The sequence below is a fragment of a genome, unplaced genomic scaffold, assembly GCF_019419815.1.
Source record: "Pyrus x bretschneideri cultivar Hongxiangsu unplaced genomic scaffold, Pyrus_bretschneideri_v1 Contig101, whole genome shotgun sequence".
Lineage (NCBI taxonomy): Eukaryota > Viridiplantae > Streptophyta > Magnoliopsida > Rosales > Rosaceae > Pyrus > Pyrus x bretschneideri.
Window position 1 is genome coordinate 1 of NW_025999393.1, and position 7,715 is coordinate 7,715.

Genomic DNA, 7,715 nt, shown 5'->3' on the forward strand with positions numbered 1-7,715 from the left:
ATCATGCCATGCATAACACACATCCATTCTAACACATTGTCATTGCACATGCATTTCCTTCATTAGTTAACCCACATGCACTTATCACTTATCATCACCACATATCATATCACTTAATCACTTATCACTTATCATCACCACTTAACCACTTATCATATCATAACCACATATCATATCACTTATCACTTATCACTTAACATAACATCCACCTACTTCACCTACAACATCCACTTCACCTACAACATCCACCTACTTCACCTACAACATCCACTTCACCTACAACATCCACCTACTTCACCTACAACATCCACCTACTTCACCTACAACATCCACCTACTTCACCTACAAATGACATAGCCTTCACTTACAAATGACATAGCCATATGTTCCCTCCACTACTCCTATAAATACCCTTGCATTCATATTTTCAAGACACATCTCATTCCATTTCACAACACAACACCCCTCAAACACTTCCTTAGAATCCAAACCATCTTTCCATTTCCACCATTCCTCATCCATTTCCATAATTCCCCAAACCTCACCTTAGACCTTGTGCTACAACAACGAGGAAGATAAGAGGGCCTAAACGTTCATACAATTCAAGTTTGAGTTGTTGGAATGTTTAGGTGTTTCTTTGATTTCAAAGTTTAAATTCAATTCTCTTTGTTTTGTACGTATGAGGAATGGAAGAGAAGAGTGCCTAAACGTTCATACAATTCAAGTTTGAGTTGTTGGAATGTTTAGGTGTTTCTTTGATTTCAAAGTAATGAGGAACTAATCCCCCTTTAGCTAGGGGTGATTCGAAACTATATTTATATTTTCAATATGAATTGATTACTTTTGGTTGGAATTTCATAAGTTGTGGATTCAATTCGTTTAACTGTTTGATTGATAACTTATTTATGTATGTTCATTGAGATTGCAAGCTTAATTTTCATGCATGAATATGACGCTAGAATATAAGTGAGTTTCACCTAATCGTTATGAACTTATATTCACAAGTAGTGGAGGTTGCTTATAAACAATCGCGTTAAACAAATTCTTGGCATAAGTTTCATGCGTATTCCATAGTAACGAATGCCTCGTCAACACTTCTAATTTTCATTGAACTTAATGATCTTTGTTGAATGTCTCTATCATGCGTATTCCATAGTTAGGGACTTTGATTAAGAATAATTTGGTTGTAATGCGTATTCCATTCAATCCAATGAATTTAGGGAAATCTGAAAGTTAATTTAAGCGGACCTAATTAACTTGGAGCATTGAGTTTCATAATTTATCGAAAGACCAACTGAGAATCAATCTTGTATGCAAGTATAACATGTGTGGAGAAGAACCCCTTAGCTAGCCTTCATTCCATTTATTCCATCATCCATATTCACATTTACATTCTGCTTAGTTTATTAACTTGTTTTGTTATTTCAATTTTCGTCAAATCAAAACTCTTCCCCCCTTTATCCTTATTGTTCAATTTAGTTTATGTTTTAAAGTATTTTTTTGTTTTTTTGGTTTGTCTTAGTGATTTAAAGTTTAGTTTTGCATTCTTTGAGTCTAGTATAGTGTTTTAAACTTTATTTTACGTTTTTTTAGTCAAATCCAAGTGATTAACAATCCCTCCTAATCCCCGGTCCAGAACGATCCCTACTATTACTTATACTACAATTGTCAAAAGAGGGTTTAATTTAAATCACGCATCAAAGGGCCACACTTTGGACAACCTTGTGCCATCAAGTTCATCCTTTAGCCGTGAGGAAGAGGAAGGGAATTCACCTAGTTCAACAAGTAAAGAATCTGAGCAATTTAATTGGGAAAGAGAAGAAGAGATGGCAGGCAACGAAGATGAACTTCGAGCTTTGGAGGATTTTGCTCAACCAATCATACCAAATTCACCTTCATGCATCTTGCTGCCCACAGAAGCTAGAAACTATGATCTCAAATCTTCACATTTCCATATGTTTCCTTCATTTTATGGCTTACCTAATGAAGACCCTTTAGCTCATATTAAAGAGTTTTACAATGTTGTGAGTGGTTTACCTTTGCAGGGAGTAAGTGAAGCAAATTTGAGGATGAGAGTGTTTCCTTACACCTTGAAAGATAAGGCCAAGAGTTGGTTGATGACTCTAACACCAGGATCCCTCACTACATGGGATGCCGTGGCTAAGAAGTTCTTGGAGAAGTTCTTTTCCACTCAAAAGACAGCCACATTAAGGGGACAAATCTTCAACTTCAAACAAGATGATGGAGAACCTTTCAATGAGTGTTGGGAGCGTTTTAAAGGCCTCTTGATACAATATCCACACCATGGGTTACCTTTTCACTTACAAATGCAAATTTTCTATGATGGACTAACCCAAACTTGTCAATCAACTGTTGATAATGCAGCAGGTGGAGCATTGAAGAAAAAGAATGCTCAAGAGTCATATAACATTTATGAGATGTTGGGGTCTAATGCTCAACACAAAGATTTAAGGGGTAAGAAAGTTGGAGTCTATGAAACAAGTTCTAATCATGAACTTTTGTTGCAGGTAGCTAACCTAGAAAGGAAGCTTGAATCCGTGCTCAACATGGTGCCAAAAGCAAATGAAGTGTGTGCCATTTGCAACATACCAAGCCACCCTACTCACCAATGTCCATCTAGGGAGGCTTACCCCGAGTATGTTCAAGAGCAAGTGAACCTCATGAATTCTTACAATCAAAGACCAAGGAATGATATGTATTCCAATACATATAACCCGAGTTGGAGAGAACATCCCAACCTTTCATGGAAGAACAACAATCAATTCCAAACTTTCCAACCAAAACCTGCCACTACCCTTGAGGATACGGTTAAGTTGTTAGCCCAAAACACTTTGCAATTCCAACATTCCACAAATAGCACTCTCCAACAACATTCGGCAGCCCTAACCAAAATGGAGACACAATTGGGGCAGATTGCAGATGCCTTGAACCAAAGAGAGGTTGGGAAGTTTCCAAGCCAACCCGTGATACTCCAAAGGAACCAAGAGCAAGCCAAAGCAATCACTACACTTAGAAGTGGTAAGGTTATTGATAATAGAGTTGGCAAGGAAGTTACTAATGAATATGATCATGTGAATGCAGGTGTTACTCAAGGAGACAATGAGAAACCAAATGAGGAACCAAGCCATGCTACTTCCTCATTTGAAGCACCAAATCTTCACAAGGCCGAGAAACCATACACTCCACCAATACCATTCCCTGGAAGACTTGCCAAGAGCAAGCAGGATAAGTCATTTAAAGAGATTTTTGATATACTAAGCAAAGTGAATGTTAACTTACCTTTGCTTGATGTCATTAGGAACATGCCGGCATATGGGAAGTTCTTTAAGGAGTTAAACAGCTACAAAAGGAAGTATGGACCACATGAGAAGGTTGTGGTGTCTGAGAATGTGAGTGCAGTTTTGCAAAGAAAACTTCCACCAAAGCTCAAGGATCCAGGAAGTTTCTCTATCAACATCACCATAGGGGACAAGAAAGTAGAGAAGGCAATGCTTGATTTGGGTGCTAGCATCAACTTAATGCCTTATTCAGTGTACCTTCAACTAGGTTTGGGAGATTTGAAAGCCACCACCATTTCATTACAACTTGCAGACAAATCCGTGAAATATCCAAGAGGTATAGTAGAAGATATTCTAGTTCAAGTTGATAAACTAATCTTGCCTGCAGATTTTGTAGTGTTGGACATGGAAGAAACTCCTATACATGATCGTGAGTTGCCTATATTACTTGGGAGACCTTTCATGGCCACGGCCAAAACCATCATTGATGTGCAAAATGGACTCCTCACTATGACAGTGTTAGGAGAGACAGTTCAATTCAAAGTGTTTGAATCTCTTTCTCATCCTTCGTCATCTCTTGATTGTTATGCCATTGATGTGCTTGATTCACTTGTATTCTCTAAGTTCTTGCAGGCACAATCGAATGACCCATTACAAACTGTTTTGAGTCAATCTCAAGATGAGTTTGATGAAGAAGATGCACTCATGGAAGAAGTAGCTGCCTTGGAAGCATTAGCATTGTATCCTTTGAATGTTTCACCTCTTTTAGAGCCTTTAGAATCATCAATGTCACATCTAACTCCTTCCACTGTTAAGGCACCAAAACTTGAACTTAAACCACTTCCACCACATCTAAAATATGCATATCTAGCTGAATTTGAAACTCTTCCAGTTATCATAGCTTCTGACCTCACCCCAAATGAAGAAGATAAACTAATTAGGGTGTTAAAAGAGTTCAAATTGGTTTTTGGTTGGTCTATTGCAGATATCAAGGGAATAAGCCCTACCATGTGCATGCATAGGATTCTTTTGGAGGAAGGAGCAAAGTCAACCCGTGAGCCACAAAGAAGACTCAATCCACACATGAAGGAGGTTGTTAGGAATGAGGTGTTGAAATTGTTAGATGTGGGGATCATATATCCCATTTCTGATAGCAAATGGGTGAGTGCTATTCAATTGGTACCTAAGAAAGTGGGAATCACAGTAATGAGGAATGAAAACAATGAGCTTGTGCCCACAAAGCCCACGGCCAGTTGGCGTGTTTGCATCGATTACAGGAAGTTGAATTCTAGCACTAGAAAAGATTACTTTCCTATGCCTTTCATAGATCAAATGCTTGAGAGATTGGCAGGTTACTCACATTATTGTTTTCTGGATGGATACTCAGGTTACAATCAAATTGCAATCACTCCGGAGGATCAAGAGAAAACAACCTTTACTTGCCCCTTTGGCACATTTGCATACAGGAGAATGCCTTTTGGACTTTGCAATGCTCCAGCAACATTCCAAAGATGCATGTTGGCCATCTTTTCTGACATGGTAGAAAGATTCATTGAGGTATTTATGGATGACTTCTCAGTGTTTGGTTCCTCTTTTGATGAATGTCTTAACCATCTCTCTTTAGTACTTCAAAGATGTCAAGAAACAAATTTGGTTCTCAATTGGGAAAAGTGCCAATTTATGGTGAAACAAGGAATTGTGTTGGGACATGTAATCTCTAGCAAAGGAATGGAGGTGGACAAAGCCAAAATTGACGTCATCACTGATAGGAGCATATTCATGCGACTTAAATGGCTTGTTCTCGTGCATTTACGTTATGTTTCTTTAGTTATTTTAGTCCTTTATGCTTCTTTTGTGTGTTTTCAGGTTCTAAGGGCAAAGTATGCAAAATGATGCCTTTTGGAGCCTTTTGGAGCAAATTAGAGATTGGAATGGATATCATATGCTTGGAGCCAAGAGGATGGACGAAATTGAAGGATTCCTCCTCCATTGCAGCCACATGCACATTCAATCATTCACACCAAAACCTTGCACATGCTTTCCCATTTCATTATTCATTCACCTTGCAGCCACTCCACATGCATTTCTAGCTTTTCCTTTGCATTCCCCCTTTAATCAACACATGCATCCACTCACCAAGAAATCATTCATTCCACATGCACCCAAAACACCACCAGAAATCATCATTGCCGTGGGTACCTATCCCATTTCAGATTGTCATTCCACTTCATTGCACATGCATCTTCATAATTCAACACATGCATTCATTATTTATTTACTTTGCATCCTTTAATTTAATCACATGCACATTCAAACAAACACAATCATTCCAGCCATACCTTGCATTTTCAGATTGTTCCTCCATCATTGCACCACAATGCAGCCACATGCACTTGTTCCTCTAACATTTCAGCCACTTGCACTCCCATTCTCTCCCAAAACCGTGCACATGTCTTCTCCTTGCATTTCCAGCCATTCCACATGCTATTTCAGCCACATGCACTCATAATCATTCAACCAACATGTGCACATGCAACCTAGCTGTCATGTTCCCCCCATTTCACCTATAAATACTCATTCATTCACACTCATTCATACACAATCCATTCACCACAGAAATAAGGCCTTTGTGCCAGAAATTCATCCATTCCAAACACTCTTCCATAAACTCATCCATTGCAGAAATGTAGACATCAAACCACCCTTGTGCCGTGCCTTCCCTATTAATCCAAACACCACTCCCCAAACCATTCACACCATCAAACTATCCTTAGACCTTGTGCTACAACAACGAGGAAGAGAAGAGTGCCTAAACGTTCATACAATTCAAGTTTGAGTTGTTGGAATGTTTAGGTGTTTCTTTGATTTCAATGTTTAAATTCAATTCTCTTTGTTTTGTACGTATGAGGAATGGAAGAGAAGAGTGCCTAAACGTTCATACAATTCAAGTTTGAGTTGTTGGAATGTTTAGGTGTTTCTTTGATTTCAAAGTTATGAGGAAATTCGAAATATATGTTTATGCTTCCATTTTGATTTGATTACTTCTAATTGCGTTTCATAAGTTGTGATTCAATTTGTTTAACCGTTTGATTGATAACTTATTTATGTATGTTTATTGAGAGTGCACGCTTAATTTTCATGCATGAATATGACGCTAGAATATAAGTGAGTTTCACCTAATAGTTACGAACTTATATTCACAAGTAGTGGAGGTTGCTTATAAACAATCGCGTTAAACGAATTCTTGGCATAAGTTTCATGCAATCATAGTAACGAATGCCTCGTCAACACTTATAATTTTCATAGAGCGTAATGATTCTTGCTTGTACCTCTTCTATGCATTCATGTTGAGGACTTGTGGGGAATGTTTTGAATTGTCGCATGCATCATCCAATTCAATAACGTTAGGAAGATTTGAAGGTTAATTAGTGCATCACGGTTAACTTGGGGTGTTGAGAATTAATGGTTTATTGAAATGCAATTGGAAATCATTTTATTATGCAAGTGTAACATGTGTGGAGAAGAACCTTCTAGCTAGCATTCATCCATTCATTTCATCACATTCATATACTATCTGTTTTAATTCGAATCTGTACATTTTAGTTTAATTTCATCCAAAACCAATCCCCCTTTACTTTAATGTCCAATTTAGTTAGAAATACATTTAGTTTGTGTTTATGAGTGTTTTGATTCATTTTATTTCCCAATTTCGTCCAAATTCACCAAAGTGCTCAAAACTGCCCAGAAAGTGATTTTAAGGCAGTTTTGAGTGTTTTGGGTGATGTTTGAGTCTTTTGGTTTGTTTTAATGTTTTAAGTGTTTAGTTTTACATTCTTTGAGTTAGAAAGTGTTTTAGTTTGTGTTTATGAGTGTTTTGATTCATTTTGTTTCCCAATTTCGTCGAAATTCACCAAAGTGCTCAAAACTGCCCAGAAAGTGATTTTAAGGCAGTTTTGAGTGTTTTGGGTGATGTTTGAGTCTTTTGGTTTGTTTTAGTGTTTTAAAGTTTAGTTTTGCATTCTTTGAGTCTAGTATAGTGTTTTATATTGTGTTTTTACGTTTGAATCAAACCATAATCTTAAATTCGTCCAACATTGGGTTTAAGGTCAGAAACTGCCTAGTTAGTGTTTTTAGGCAGTTTTGAGTCTTTTGAACTTGTTTTGAGTCCTTTGAGTCTTTGTGAACGTTTTTAACTTTGTTTTTACGTTTTTGAGTCAAATCCAAGTGATTAACAATCCCTCCTAATCCCCGGTCCAGAACGATCCCTACTTATACATATACTACAATTTGACGAAAAGAGAGTTTAATTTATGCGCGTATAAATCCCGCATCCAATTTTGGCGCCGTTGCCGGGGATTAGCAACTTTGCTAATCCTTTGGATTGTTATTTTCGTTTTCTTATTAGTTTTAGTTTTA

General features: G+C 37.5%; 1 pseudogene; it reads right to left on the reverse strand.

Annotated features, from left to right (window-relative positions):
* Positions 1 to 2,200: 2,200 nt before the first annotated feature.
* Positions 2,201 to 2,311, reverse strand: LOC125470674 (annotated as a pseudogene).
* Positions 2,312 to 7,715: the final 5,404 nt, after the last annotated feature.